Raw genomic sequence first — 15,683 nt, forward strand, 5'->3', positions numbered from 1 at the left:
CATGGAGGCAGGTGGAGATACTGGCAGGAGAGGATTGCCTACCAAGGAGGCAGGTGGAAATACTGTCAGGAGAGGATCGCCTACCATGGAGGCAGGTGGAGATACTGTCAGGAGAGGATCGCCTACCATGAAGGCAGGTGAAGATACTGGCAGGAGAGGATCGCCTACCATGGAGGCAGGTAGAAATACTGTCAGGAGAGGATCGCCTACCATGGAGGCAGGTGGAGATACTTTTAGGAGAGGATCGCCTACCATGGAGGCAGGTGGAGATACTGGCAGGAGAGGATCGCCTACCATGGAGGCAGGTGGAGATACTGGCAGGAGAGGATCGCCTACCATGGAGGCAGGTGGAGATACTGGCAGGAGAGGATCGCCTACCATGGAGGCAGGTGGAGATACTGTCAGGAGAGGATCGCCTACCATGGAGGCAGGTGGAGATACTGTCAGGAGAGGATCGCCTACCATGGAGGCAGGTGGAGATACTGGCAGGAGTGGATCGCCTACCATGGAGGCAGGTGGAGATACTGGCATGAGAGGTTCGCCTACCATGGAGGCAGGTGGAGATACTGGCAGGAGAGGATCGCCTACCATGGAGGCAGGTGGAGATACTGGCAGGAGAGGATCGCCTACCATGGAGGCAGGTGGAGATACTGTCAGGAGAGGATCGCCTACCATGGAGGCAGGTGGAGATACTGGCAGGAGAGGATCGCCTACCATGGAGACAGGTGGAGATACTGGCAGGAGAGGATTGCCTACCATGGAGGCAGGTGGAAATACTGTCAGGAGAGGATCGCCTACCATGGAGGCAGGTGGAGATACTGTCAGGAGAGGATCGCCTACCATGGAGGCAGGTGGAGATACTGTCAGGAGAGTATCACCTACCATGGAGGCAGGTGGAGATACTGGCAGGAGAGGATCGCCTACCATGGAGGCAGGTGGAGATACTGTCAGGAGAGGATCGCCTACCATGGAGGCAGGTGGAAATACTGGCAGGAGAGGATCGCCTACCATGGAGGCAGGTGGAGATACTGTCAGGAGAGGATCGCCTACCATGGAGGCAGGTGGAGATACTTTTAGGAGAGGATCGCCTACCATGGAGGCAGGTGGAGATACTGTCAGGAGAGGATCGCCTACCATGGAGGCAGGTGGAGATACTGGCAGGAGAGGATCGCCTACCATGGAGGCAGGTGGAGATACTGGCAGGAGAGGATCGCCTACCATGGAGGCAGGTGGAGATACTGTCAGGAGAGGATCGCCTACCATGGAGGCAGGTGGAGATACTGGCAGGAGAGGATCGCCTACCATGGAGGCAGGTGGAGATACTGGCAGGAGTGGATCGCCTACCATGGAGGCAGGTGGAGATACTTTTAGGAGAGGATCGCCTACCATGGAGGCAGGTGGAGATACTGGCAGGAGAGGATCGCCTACCATGGAGGCAGGTGGAGATACTGGCAGGAGAGGATCGCCTACCATGGAGGCAGGTGGAGATACTGGCAGGAGAGGATCGCCTACCATGGAGGCAGGTGGAGATACTGTCAGGAGAGGATCGCCTACCATGGAGGCAGGTGGAGATACTGTCAGGAGAGGATCGCCTACCATGGAGGCAGGTGGAGATACTGGCAGGAGTGGATCGCCTACCATGGAGGCAGGTGGAGATACTGGCATGAGAGGTTCGCCTACCATGGAGGCAGGTGGAGATACTGGCAGGAGAGGATCGCCTACCATGGAGGCAGGTGGAGATACTGGCAGGAGAGGATCGCCTACCATGGAGGCAGGTGGAGATACTGGCAGGAGAGGATCGCCTACCATGGAGGCAGGTGGAGATACTGGCAGGAGAGGATCGCCTACCATGGAGACAGGTGGAGATACTGGCAGGAGAGGATTGCCTACCATGGAGGCAGGTGGAAATACTGTCAGGAGAGGATCGCCTACCATGGAGGCAGGTGGAGATACTGTCAGGAGAGGATCGCCTACCATGGAGGCAGGTGGAGATACTGTCAGGAGAGGATCACCTACCATGGAGGCAGGTGGAGATACTGGCAGGAGAGGATCGCCTACCATGGAGGCAGGTGGAAATACTGTCAGGAGAGGATCGCCTACCATGGAGGCAGGTGGAGATACTGGCAGGAGAGGATTGCCTACCATGGAGGCAGGTGGAAATACTGTCAGGAGAGGATCGCCTACCATGGAGGCAGGTGGAGATACTGTCAGGAGAGGATCGCCTACCATGAAGGCAGGTGGAGATACTGGCAGGAGAGGATCGCCTACCATGGAGGCAGGTGGAAATACTGTCAGGAGAGGATCGCCTACCATGGAGGCAGGTGGAGATACTTTTAGGAGAGGATCGCCTACCATGGAGGCAGGTGGAGATACTGGCAGGAGAGGATCGCCTACCATTGAGGCAGGTGGAGATACTGGCAGGAGAGGATTTTACCTCTTGGGGATGTCATTCGAAAACATAATGTTAACTTTCACTGCTATGCGGTTGACACACTGCTGTACATTTCAATGAAACATGGTGAAGCCCCAAAATTGCCCTCGGTAGAAGCCTGTGTTTCAGGCATAAGGAAGTGGATGGCTGCAAACTTTCTACTTTTAAACTTGTTCTAGGTCCCAAGAAACTAAGAGATCTTCTGTTGAATCTGATAATTAATCTTGATGGTTGTACAGTCGTCTCAAATAAAACTGTGAAGGACCTCGGCGTTACTCTGGACCCTGATCTCTCTTTTGAAGAACATATCAAGACTGTTTCAAGGACAGCTTTTTTCCATCTACGTAACATTGCAAAAATCAGAAACTTTCTGTCCAAAAATGAATCCATGCTTTTGTTACTTCTAGGTTAGACTACTGCAATGCTCTACTTTCCGGCTACCCGGATAAAGCACTAAATAAACTTCAGTTAGTGCTAAATACGGCTGCTAGAATCCTGACTAGAACCCAAAAATGTGATCATATTACTCCAGTGCTAGCCTCCCTACAATGGCTTCCTGTCAAGGCAAGGGCTGATTTCAAGGTTTTACTGCTAACCTACAAAGCATTACATGGGTTTGCTCCTACCTATCTTTCCAATTTGGTCCTGCTGTTCATACCTGCACGTACGCTACGGTCACAAGACGCAGGCCTCCTAATTGTCCCATGGATTTCTAAAAATGGAGCTCCTATAGAGCTCAATTTTTATGGAATGGTCTGCCTACCCATGTGAGAGACGCAGACTCGGTCTCAACCCTTAAGTCTTTACTGAAGACTCATCTCTTCAGTGGGTCATATGATTGAGTGTAGTCTGGGCCAGGAGTGTGAAGGTGAACGGAAAGGCTCTGGAGCAACGAACCGCCCTTGCTGTCTCTGCCTGGCCGGTTCCCCTCTCTCCACTGGGATTCTCTGCCTCTAACCCTATTACAGGGGCTGAGTCACTGGCTTGCTGGTGCTCTACCATGCCGTCCCTAGGAGGGGTGCATCACTTGAGTGTGTTGAGTCACTGATGTGATCTTCCTGTCTGGGTTGGCGCCCCCCCTTGGGTTGTGCCATGGCGGAGATCTTTGTGGGCTATACTCGGCCTTGTCTCAGGATGGTAAGTTGGTGGTTGAAGATATCCTTCTAGTGGTGTGAGGGCTGTGCTTTGGCAAAGTGGGTGGGGTTATATCCTGCCTGTTTGGCCCTGTCCGGGGGTATCATTGAATGGGGCCACAGTGTCTCCTGACCCCTCCTGTCTCAGCCTCCAGTATTTCAGCTTCAGTAGTTTATGTGTCGGGGGGCTAGGGTCAGTCTGTTATATCTGAAGTACTTCTCCTGTCTTATCTGGTGTCCTGTGTGAATTTAAGTATGCTCCCTCTAATTCTCTCTTTCTCTTTCTTTCTTTCTCTCTCGGAGGACCTGAGCCCTAGGACCATGCCTCAGGACTACCTGGCATGATGACTCCTTGCTGTCCCCAGTCCACCTGGCCGTGCTGTTGCTCCAGTTTCAACTGTTCTGCCTGCCGCTATGGAACCCTGACCTGTTCACCGGACGTGCTACCTGTCCCAGAACTGCTGTTTTCAACTCTCTGGAGACAGCAGGAGCAGTATAGATACTCCTAATGATCGGCTATGAAAAGCCAACTGAAATTTACTCCTGAGGTGCTGACCTCTTGCACCCTCTACAACCACTGTGATTATTATTATTTGACCATGCTGACATCTATGAACATTTGAACATCTTGGGCATGTTCTGTTATAATCTCCACCCGGCACAGCCAGAAGAGGACTGGCCACCCCTCATAGCCTGGTTCCTCTCTAGGTTTATAATCTCCACCCTGCACAGCCAGAAGAGGACTGGCCACCCCTCATAGCCTGGTTCCTCTCTAGGTTTCTTTCTAGGTTCTGGCCTTGGGAGTTTTTCCTAGCCACCGTGCTTCTACACCTGCATTGCTTGCTGTTTGGGGTTTTAGGCTGGGTTTCTGTACAGCACGTTGAGGTATCAGCTGATGTAAGGGCTTTATAAATACATATGATTTGATTTTGATTTGATAGAGAAAGCTTAAGCCCCACCCTCGTCAATATATACAGTTGAAGTCAGAAGTTTACATACACTTAGGTTGGAGCCATTAAAACTAGTTTTTTAACCACTCCACAAATTGCTTGTTCACAAACTATAGTTTTGGCAAGTCGGTTAGGACATCTACTTTGTGCATGACACAAGTAATTTTTCCAACAATTGTTTACAGACAGATTATTTCACTTATAATTCACTAATTATCAAAATCCAGAAAAGAGCCGTTAAATTCTACAACCACCTAAAAGGAAGCGATTCCCAAACCTTCCATAACAAAGCCATCACCTACAGAAAGATGAACCTGGAGAAGAGTCCCCTAAGCAAGCTGGTCGTGGGGCTCTGTTCACAAACACAAACACACCCCACAGAGCCCCAGGACAGCAGCAAAATTAGACCCAACTAAATCATGAGAAAACAAAAATATAATTACTTGACACGTTGGAAAGAATTAACAAAAAAACAGAGCAAACTAGAATGCCGTTTGTCCCTAAACAGAGAGTACACAGTGACAGAATACCTGACCACTGTGACTGACACAAACTTAAGGAAAGCTTTGACTATGTACAGACTCAGTGAGCATAGCCTTGCTATTGAGAAAGGCCTTCGAATGCAGACTGTTATGGGTGTGTACGGGAGGCGGAGTGCAGGAGAGCAGAGTGTAGTGAACAGACTTTAATTCCGTTCCAAAAATGACATAAAAACAAGAAGTAAAGCGCCCGACAATAATCCACATAACAAACAAACAATTACACACAAAGACAATGGAGGATAAATACAGTAATTATGGAATGAAAACCAGGTGTGGAACAAAAGAGAGAGATGAGAAATGGAGATGGCTAGAAAACCGGTGACGTCGATCGAACAAGGACTTTCGTGACACAGACCTGGCTCTCAGTGAGCATAGCCTTGCTATTGAGAAAGGCCGTCGTAGGCAGACCTGGCTCTCAGTGAGCATAGCCTTGCTATTGAGAAAGGCCGCCGTAGGCAGACCTGGCTCTCAGTGAGCAGACAGGCTAAGAGAGAGAGAGAGTGACTATGTACAGACTCAGTGAGCATAGCCTTGCTATTGAGAAAGGCCGCCGTAGGCAGACCTGGCTCTCAAGAGCAGACAGGCTAAGAGAGAGAGAGAGTGACTATGTACAGACTCAGTGAGCATAGCCTTGCTATTGAGAAAGGCTGCCGTAGGCAGACCTGGCTCTCAAGAGCAGACAGGCTAAGAGAGAGAGAAAGTGACTATGTACAGACTCAGTGAGCACAGCCTTGCTATTGAGAAAGGCCGCCGTAGGCAGACCTGGCTCTCAAGAGCAGACAGGCTAAGAGAGAGAGCGAGTGACTATGTACAGACACATATTTCCCTCAGATTACACAGACCTGGCTCTCAGTGAGCATAGCCTTGCTATTGAGAAAGGCCGCTGTAGGCAGACCTGACTCTCAAGAGAAGACAGGCCATGTGCTCACTGCCCACAAAATGAGGTGGAAACTGAGCTGCACTTCCTAACCTCCTGCCAAATGTATGACCATATTAGAGACATACAGTGCCTTGCGAAAGTATTCGGCCCCCTTGAACTTGGCAACCTTTTGCCACATTTCAGGCTTCAAACATAAAGATATAAAACTGTATTTTTTTGTGAAGAATCAACAACAAGTGGGACACAATCATGAAGTGGAACGACATTTATTGGATATTTCAAACTTTTTTAACAAATCAAAAACTGAAAAATTGGGCGTGCAAAATTATTCAGCCCCTTTACTTTCAGTGCAGCAAACTCTCTCCAGAAGTTCAGTGAGGATCTCTGAATGATCCAATGTTGACCTAAATGACTAATGAAGATAAATACAATCCACCTGTGTGTAATCAAGTCTCCGTATAAATGCACCTGCACTGTGATAGTCTCAGAGGTCCGTTAAAAGCGCAGAGAGCATCATGAAGAACAAGGAACACACCAGGCAGGTCCGAGATACTGTTGTGAAGAAGTTTAAAGCCGGATTTGGATACAAAAATATTTCCCAAGCTTTAAACATCCCAAGGAGCACTGTGCAAGCGATAATATTGAAATGGAAGGAGTATCAGACCACTGCAAATCTACCAAGACCTGGCCGTCCCTCTAAACTTTCAGCTCATACAAGGAGAAGACTGATCAGAGATGCAGCCAAGAGGCCCATGATCACTCTGGATGAACTGCAGAGATCTACAGCTGAGGTGGGAGACTCTGTCCATAGGACAACAATCAGTCATATATTGCACAAATCTGGCATTTATGGAAGAGTGGCAAGACAAAAGCCATTTCTTAAAGATATCCATAAAAAGTGTTGTTTAAATTTTGCCACAAGCCACCTGGGAGACACACCAAACATGTGGAAGAAGGTGCTCTGGTCAGATGAAACCAAAATTGAACTTTTTGGCAACAATGCAAAACGTTATGTTTGGCGTAAAAGCAACACAGCTGAACACACCATCCCCACTGTCAAACATGGTGTTGGCAGCATCATGGTTTGGGCCTGCTTTTCTTCAGCAGGGACAGGGAAGATGGTTAAAATTGATGGGTAGATGGATGGAGCAAAATACAGGACCATTCTGGAAGAAAACCTGATGGAGTCTGCAAAAGACCTGAGACTGGGACGGAGATTTGTCTTCAAACAAGACAATGATCCAAAACATAAAGCAAAATCTACAATGGAATGGTTCAAAAATAAACATATCCAGGTGTTAGAATGGCCAAGTCAAAGTCCAGACCTGAATCCAATCGAGAATCTGTGGAAAGAACTGAAAACAGCTGTTCACAAATGCTCTCCATCCAACCTCACTGAGCTCGAGCTGTTTTGCAAGGAGGAATGGGAAAAAATGTCAGTCTCTCGATGTGCAAAACTGATAGAGACATACCCCAAGCGACTTACAGCTGTAATCGCAGCAAAAGGTGGCGCTACAAAGTATTAACTTAAGGGGGCCGAATAATTTTGCACGCCCAATTTTTCAGTTTTTGATTTGTTAAAAAAGTTTGAAATATCCAATAAATGTCGTTCCACTTCATGATTGTGTCCCACTTGTTGTTGATTCTTCACAAAAAAATACAGTTTTATATCTTTATGTTTGAAGCCTGAAATGTGGCAAAAGGTCGCAAAGTTCAAGGGGGCCGAATACTTTAGCAAGGCACTGTATGTCCCTCAGATTACACAGATACACAAAGAATTAGAAAACAAACCCAATTTTGCTAAATTCCCATATCTACTGGGGGAAATACCACAGTGTGTCATCACAGCAGTAAGATTTGTGACCTGTGCCACGAGAAAAGGGCAACCAGTGAAGAACAAACACCATTGTAAATACAACCCATATTTACGCTTATTTATTTTATCTTGTGTCCTTTAACCATTTTACATTGTTAAAACACTGTATATATATATAATATGACATTTGTAATGTCTTTATTGTTTTGAAACCTCTGTATGTGTAATGTTTACTGTTAATTTTGATTGTTTTTCACTTTATATATTCACTTTATATATTATCTACCTCACTTGCTTTGGCAATGTTAACACATGTTTCCCATGCCAATAAAGCCCTTGAATTGAATTGAATTGAAAAATTGAGAGAGAGAGACGTAGTTGTTGTTTTGGGGACAGTTGATAGAGAGAGCGAGAGAGAGAGAGAGAGAGGGAGAGAGAGAGGTAGTTGTTGTTTTGGGGACTGTTGATAGAGAGAGAGAGAGAGAGAGAGAGAGAGAGAGAGAGGGAGAGAGAGAGAGTGTTGTTGTTTTGGGGACAGTTGATAGATAGATAGATAGATAGATAGAGAGAGAGAGAGAGAGAGAGAGAGAGAGAGAGGTAGTTGTTGTTTTGGGGACAGTTGATAGATAGATAGATAGATAGATAGAGAGAGAGAGAGAGAGAGAGAGAGAGAGGTAGTTGTTGTTTTGGGGACTGTTGATAGAGAGAGAGAGAGAGAGAGAGAGAGAGGGAGAGAGAGAGAGAGAGAGAGAGAGGGAGAGAGCGAGAGAGAGAGAGAGAGAGGGAGAGAGTGTTGTTGTTTTGGGGACAGTTGATAGAGAGAGAGAGAGAGAGTGTTGTTGTGGTAACAGTTGCCAGGCAGATGTAAAGTTGGGTCATTCTAAGACCACACCCCTGACACAAACAAACCCCCTGACCCCCACCCCTCCTTTTTGTTTGTGTGTGTGAGATTAGTGATCAGTCTGTTTCTCCCCCCTCCCTGCATATCTTTATTTGTTGATAGGGGGAGGGCTTTAGGGATTTAAATCGGATGGGGGTTATCCTTCCCTCCTCCTCCCTCCCTATCCCATACTCCTCCTCCCTATACCATACTCCTCCTCCTCCCTCCCTCATCCCCCCTAACCCCATCTCCTCCTCCCTCCCTCATCCCCCCTAACCCCGTCTCCTCCTCCCTCCTTATCCCCGTCTCCTCCTTCCTCCTTATCCCCGTCTCCTCCTTCTCCCTCCTCCTCCACCTTCCCCCTCCTCTCCCCCTCCTCCTCCCTCCCTATCCCCGTCTCCTCCTCCTCCCTATCCCCGTCTCCTCCTTCCTCCTCCTCCCTCCCTATCCCTCCTCCTACTCCTTCCCCCTCCTCTCTCCCTCCCTCCTTCCTTCTCCCTCCTTCCTTCTCCTCCTCCCTCCCTTCTCCTCCTTTCCTCCTCCTCCTCTCATCCCTGCACAGGTGTATCCTTCTCTCTCACACACACACATTCAAACTCACAAACATACTGTGACACACACACACAGGTTAAAGAATAAACATCAGACTCACCGGTGGATCAGGCTCTTCTCCTCCAGGTCAACAGTTAGAGTCTCGCTGCTATAACAGTATCCTACAGTACTACCGCTGATATAAACGTCCAACCTACAGAGGTGATACAGGCTGACTGGTCTATGTGTGTGATCAGGCTGTCGCTGCATCTCTTCCTGTCACTTCGCTCCAGCCTGACAGTGTGTGTGTGTGTGTGTCTGACAGTGTGTGTGTGTAAATGTGCGCGTGTCTGACAGTATGTGTGTGTGTGTCTGACAGTGTGTGTTCCTCCCTCACATCCCCTGGTCTCCGTAGCGATGTGGAGGTTGGCTGCTGGCAGCTGAAACAATGTAGCCTCACATCCTCTTTCCTCTCCCTCCTCCCCTATCTCTCTCCCTCCTCGCTGGTCTCTTTCTCCCGTCTATCTCATCCTTCTCTCTCTCTCTCTCCCCTATCTCTCTCCCTCCTCCCCTATCTCTCTCCCTCCTCTCTCATCATTCTCTCTCTCTCTCTCTCTCCCCCCTCCCCTATCTCTCTCTCCCTCCTCCCCTATCTCTCTCCCTCCTCCCCTATCTCTCTCCCTCCTCTCTCATCCTTCTCTCTCTCTCTCTCTCTCCCCTCCCATATCTCTCTCCCTCCTCCCCTATCTCTCTCCCTCCTCCCCTCTCTCTCCCCCCTCCCCTATCTCTCTCCCTCCTCCCCTCTCTCTCTCGCCCCTCCCCTATCTCTCTCTCCCTCCTCCCCTATCTCTCTCCCTCCTCCCCTATCTCTCTCCCCCTCCCCTATTTCTCTCCCCCTCCCCTATTTCTCTCTCCCTCCTTCCCTATATCTCTCCCCTCCCCTCTCTCTCCCTCCTCCCCTATCTCTCTCTCCCCCTCCCCTATTTCTCTCTCCCTCCTCCCCATTTCTCTCTCCCCTCCCCATCTCTCTCCCTCCTCCCCTATATCTCTCCCTCCTCCCCTATCTCTTTCCCCCTCCCCTATTTCTCTCCCCCTCCCCTATTTCACTCTCTCCCCTCCCCTATTTCACTCTCTCCCCTCCCCTATTTCTCTCACTACACCCTCCCCTATCGCTCTCTCTCCCCTCCCCTATCTCTCTCCCTCCTCCCCTATCTCTATCCCTCCTCCCCTATCTCTCTCTCTACCTCCTCCCCCATCTCTCTCTCCCTCCTCCCCTATCTCTCTCCCTCCTCCCCCATCTCTCTCTCCCTCCTGCCCTATCTCTCTCCCTCCTCCCCTATCTCTCTCCCTCCTCTCTCATCCTTCTCTCTCTCTCTCTCTCTCTCTCTCTCCCCTCCCCTATCTCTCTCCCTCCTCCCCTATCTCTCTCCCTCCTCCCCTATCTCTCTCCCTCCTCCCCTATCTCTCTCCCTCCTCTCTCATCCTTCTCTCTCTCTCTCTCTCCCCTCCCCTATCTCTCTCCCTCCTCCCCTATCTCTCTCCCTCCTCCCCTCTCTCTCCCCCCTCCCCTATCTCTCTCTCCCTCCTCCCCTATCTCTCTCCCTCCTCCCCTCTCTCTCCCCCCTCCCCTATCTCTCTCTCCCTCCTCCCCTATCTCTCTCCCTCCTCCCCTATCTCTCTCCCCCTCCCCTATTTCTCTCTCCCTCCTTCCCTATATCTCTCCCCTCCCCTCTCTCTCCCTCCTCCCCTATCTCTCTCTCCCCCTCCCCTATTTCTCTCTGCCTCCTCCCCATTTCTCTCTCCCCTCCCCATCTCTCTCCCTCCTCCCCTATATCTCTCCCTCCTCCCCTATCTCTCTCCCACCCCATATCTCTTTCCCCCTCCCCTATCTCGCTCTCTCTCCCCTCCCCTATTTCTCTCTCTCCACCCTCCCCTATCTCTCTCTCCCCTCCCCTATCTCTCTCCCTCCTCACCTATCTCTCTCCCACCCCTTATCTCTCTCTCCCACCCCCTATCTCTCTCTCCCCCTCCCCTATCTCTCTCCCCCTCCCCTATTTCACTCTCTCCCCTCCCCTATTTCTCTCACTCTCCCCTCCCCTATCTCTCTCCCTCCTCCCCTATCTCTATCCCTCCTCCCCTATCTCTCTCTCTACCTCCTCCCCATCTCTCTCTCCCTCCTCCCCTATCTCTCTCCCTCCTCCCCCATCTCTCTCTCCCTCCTGCCCTATCTCTCTCCCTCCTCCCCCATCTCTCTCTCCCTCATCCCCATCTCTCTCTCTCCCTCCTGCCCTATCTTTCTCCCTCCTCCCCCATCTCTCTCTCCCTCCTGCCCTATCTCTCTCCCTCCTCCCCCATCTCTCTCCCTCCTCCCCTATCTCTCTCCCTCCTCCCCCATCTCTCTCCCTCCTCCCCTATCTCTCTCCCTCCTCCCCCATCTCTCTCCCTCCTCCCCTATCTCTCTCCCTCCTCCCCCATCTCTCTCTCCCTCCTCCCCATCTCTCTCTCTCCCTCCTGCCCTATCTTTCTCCCTCCTCCCCCATCTCTCTCTCCCTCCTGCCCTATCTCTCTCCCTCCTCCCCCATCTCTCTCTCCCTCCTCCCCCATATCTCTCTCCCTCCTCTCCCATCTCTCTCTCCCTCCTCCCCCATCTCTCTCTCCCTCCTCCCCTATCTCTTTCCCAGACATAGGGGCAGGTGTTTAGTTCTGTACTCAAAGGTGTAATGCACAGCTGCACGTTCCCTCTCAGATTTATCTTGTTTCTAGATGTGTGTTGTTTCTCTGTATATCCACCTAGCAGTTTGATGAAGTTGTCTTTAGCCCAGATAGGTTCCCAATATCCCATCCTCATAACTAGATACCAAGAAGGCATTTCAGGATAAAAATCTAGTTATAGTAGCTAGCTTGTCTCACTATTTTAGCTGGTATGCCTGCTAGTAAGGTTGGTAGACTTTAGAATATCAAACAATAACTAAATATACTGAATAAGACTCACATTCCTTTCAATCCTTTACCCAGATGTGAGCAAAGAAGCATATTTTGTTTCTTTAAAAAAATGAACACCAGTCAGGAGGATACAGACAGATGTATGATGCTTAGATATGCAGAAAAATATTTTTTTACATAGAATTAAGCATAATGATTAGATTGCAGGAAAAAGCTGTTTCGGGCTGTTTAAAAAATGCAAACTTCTCCAACTTTCGGATGAGGGCACAGCCTTCCTCTTAACATCTCCCCAACCATCTAAACATAAGTTGTGCCCGCTCAAATGTTTGGGGTACATGACTCCCCTGTCTGTACTGCTGCAACACCAAACCCAGAGAGACAGAGTACGTATTTCTAGTCCTCTCCTCTCAGAGCTAGTGGAGACAGAACACCTCATGTCTGTCAGTTCTGTGTTGCTGTTGTTGGCAGGTTTGTGTCTGTAAGGTGTCTGTTAATAATTGATGGTGTCTGTGTGTGTGGGAGAGAGAGGGAAAGAGAGGGAGAACGAGAGAAGGAGAGGGAAAGAGAGAGAGAGGGAGTGAGATCTAGAGAGAGAAGGAGAGAGAGAGGGAGAGAGAAGGAGAGAGAGGGGGAGAGAAGGAGAGAGAGAAGGAGAGTGGGAGAGAGAGAGAAGGAGAGAGAGAGATGTAGAGAGAGAAGGAGAGAGAAGGAGAGAGAGAGGAGAGTGGGAGAGAGAGAGAAGGAAAGAGAGAGAGAGAGGGAGAGAGAAGGAGAGAGAGAGAGAGAGAGAGAGAGAGAGAGAGAGAAGGAGAGACAGAGAGAGAGAGAGAGAGAGAGAGAGAGAGTGGGAGAGGGAGAGAGAAGGAGAGACAGAGAGAGAGTGGGAGAGGGAGAGAGAGAGAGGGCCAGTGGCTGTGCAGAGCTGGACCCATTGTTCTACTTTTCCTGTTTTCTACCTTCACAGCTCAGCTCAGTCTGACTGAATGGGTGTGTGTCTGAATGTGTCTGTACACTGGTGTGTCTGTACACTGGTGTGTGTGTGTACACTGGTGTGTGTGTGAGAGCCACCCTAAACCCAATCTCAGGACCTTATTTCCTCTCTCTCCATTCTGTCTCAATTCTGCCTCCACTCTCTCTCTCTCACTCCATTCTGCCTCCACTCTCTCTCACTCCATTCTTCCTCCCCTCTCACTCCTCTCTCTCACTCCATTCTGCCTCCACTCTCACTCCATTCTGCCTCCACTCTCTCACTCCATTCTGCCTCCACTCTCTCTCACTCCATTCTGCCTCCACTCTCTCTCACTCCATTCTGCCTCCACTCTCTCACTTTATTCTGCCTCCACTCTCTCTCTCTCTCATTCAACACTCTCTCACCACTCCACCCCCTCTCTCGCTCTCTGCCTCCACTCTCTCAGCTACAAAACAATAACTAGCGGAAAACACTGTGTGAGAGAGAGCGACAGATACATAGAGAGAGAGAGAGAGACAGAGAGAGACATAGAGAGACAGAGAGACAGACATAAAGAGAGAGAGCGACAGATACATAGAGAGAGAGACAGAGACAGAGACATAGAGAGAGAGACAGAGACATAGAGAGAGACAGAGACAGAGAGAGAGACAGACATAGAGAGAGAGAGAGACACAGACATAGAGAGAGAGACAGAGACATAGAGAGACAGAGAGAGACATGGAGAGAGACAGAGACATAGAGAGACAGACATAGAGAGAGACAGAAACATAGAGAGAGAGACAGAGACATAGAGACAGAGACATAGAGAGAGAGACAGAGACATAGAGAGAGAGACAGAGACATAGAGAGAGACAGAGAGAGACATAGAGAGAGAGAGACATAGACATAGAGAGACAGACATAGAGAGACAGAAAGAGAGAGCTCTCTGTAACCTGGTTACCCTCTAGGCTCTCTGTAACCTGGTTATCCTCTAGGCTCTCTGTAACCTGGTTACCCTCTAGGCTCTCTGTAACCTGGTTACCCTCTAGGCTCTCTGTAACCTGGTTACCCTCTAGGTTATTGCCCACAATATTTGGAACCAAGGATTGATCAAACCAATCTATAATAATGGAGACAAATTTGACCCAAATTACAAAGGAATTTGCATTAACAGCAACTTAGGTAAATTCTCTGCATAAATAGCAGATTACATCATTTCCTTGATGAACACAACGTCCTGAGCAGATGCCAGATTGGATTTTTTTTGAATGATGGTACAACAGACCACATTTCCACCCTCCACACTCTAATTGACCAACAAGTCAACCAAAACAAAGGCTAGACTTCAAGAAAGCATTTGATTCAATTTGGCATTTTTAGAGACTAACAGAAAGTTATATTGGAGGGGAAAAAATATGATGTTATTAAATCAATGTACACTAAAAACAAATGTGTGGTTAAAATTGGTAACAAAAATATATCACCTCTTGGAAATACACCACAGAAAATATAAGTAAACTTCAATGCTATTCGTCTCTAAACAGACCGTACATGGTGGCAGACTATCTGACCACTGTGACTGATAGAAAACTGAGGAAAACATTGACTAGGTACAGACTCAGTGAGCACAGTCTGGCTATGGAGACCGGTCGTCACAGGACAAACCTGGCTGCCCAGAGAGGACAGTCTGGCTATAGAGACCGGTCGTCACAGGACAAACCTGGCTGCCCAGAGAGGACAGTCTGGCTATAGAGACCGGTCGTCACAGACAAACCTGGCTGCCCAGAGAGGACAGTCTGGCTATAGAGACCGGTCGTCACAGGACAAACCTGGCTGCCCAGAGAGGACAGTCTGGCTATAGAGACCGGTCGTCACAGGACAAACCTGGCTGCCCAGAGAGGACAGTCTGGCTATAGAGACCGGTCATCATAGACAAACCTGGCTGCCCAGAGAGGACAGTCTGGCTATAGAGACCGGTCGTCACAGACAAACCTGGCTGCCCAGAGAGGACAGTCTGGCTATAGAGACCGGTCGTCACAGGACAAACCTGGCTGCCCAGAGAGGACAGTCTGGCTATAGAGACCGGTCGTCACAGACCAACCTGGCTGCCCAGAGAGGACAGTCTGGCTATAGAGACCGGTCATCATAGACAAACCTGGCTGACAGAGAGGACAGTCTGGCTATAGAGACCGGTCATCATAGACAAACCTGGCTGACAGAGAGGACAGTCTGGCTATACAGACCGGTCATCATAGACAAACCTGGCTGCCCAGAGAGGACAGTCTGTGCTCACTCTGCTCCAGGGGAGAGGTAGAGACAGAGCTGCATTTCCTATTACACTGTGACTAATACTCAGACCTAAGATAATATTTCTTTCCCCAAATTATCATTCAGTATAAAGAATTTGAAACTATAAAAGATGTGCAGTTTTGGAAGCCAAACATGTCCTCCTGCCACAACCTGGGGGTCAGCCAGTGAAAAGTGAAATGTAACTTCAACAATATTTCCTATCTGGTTTTGTTTTGTCTTTCATACCAGGTCATGTGTCTTCTCAGTCATGTTGACACTGGTCTACTACCAGGTCATGTGTCTTCTCAGTCATGTTGACACTGGTCTACTACCAGGTCA

At 49.2% G+C, this 15,683-nt stretch overlaps 1 protein-coding gene across 1 annotated transcript in view; it reads right to left on the reverse strand.

Annotated features, from left to right (window-relative positions):
* The window catches only part of LOC118942980 (phosphatidylinositol 4,5-bisphosphate 3-kinase catalytic subunit alpha isoform), a 150,089-nt gene extending 140,318 nt beyond the window's left edge, over positions 1-9,771 (reverse strand). Inside the window, exon 1 of the mRNA XM_036958414.2 lies at positions 9,285-9,771. The gene's annotated coding sequence lies outside the window, so the exon portion shown is untranslated. The remainder of the gene's footprint in view (positions 1-9,284) is intronic.
* Positions 9,772-15,683: the final 5,912 nt, after the last annotated feature.

Source organism: Oncorhynchus mykiss, chromosome 21 (genome assembly GCF_057628025.1).
Source record: "Oncorhynchus mykiss isolate SJ-2025 chromosome 21, ASM5762802v1, whole genome shotgun sequence".
NCBI classification, from domain to species: Eukaryota; Metazoa; Chordata; class Actinopteri; order Salmoniformes; family Salmonidae; genus Oncorhynchus; species Oncorhynchus mykiss.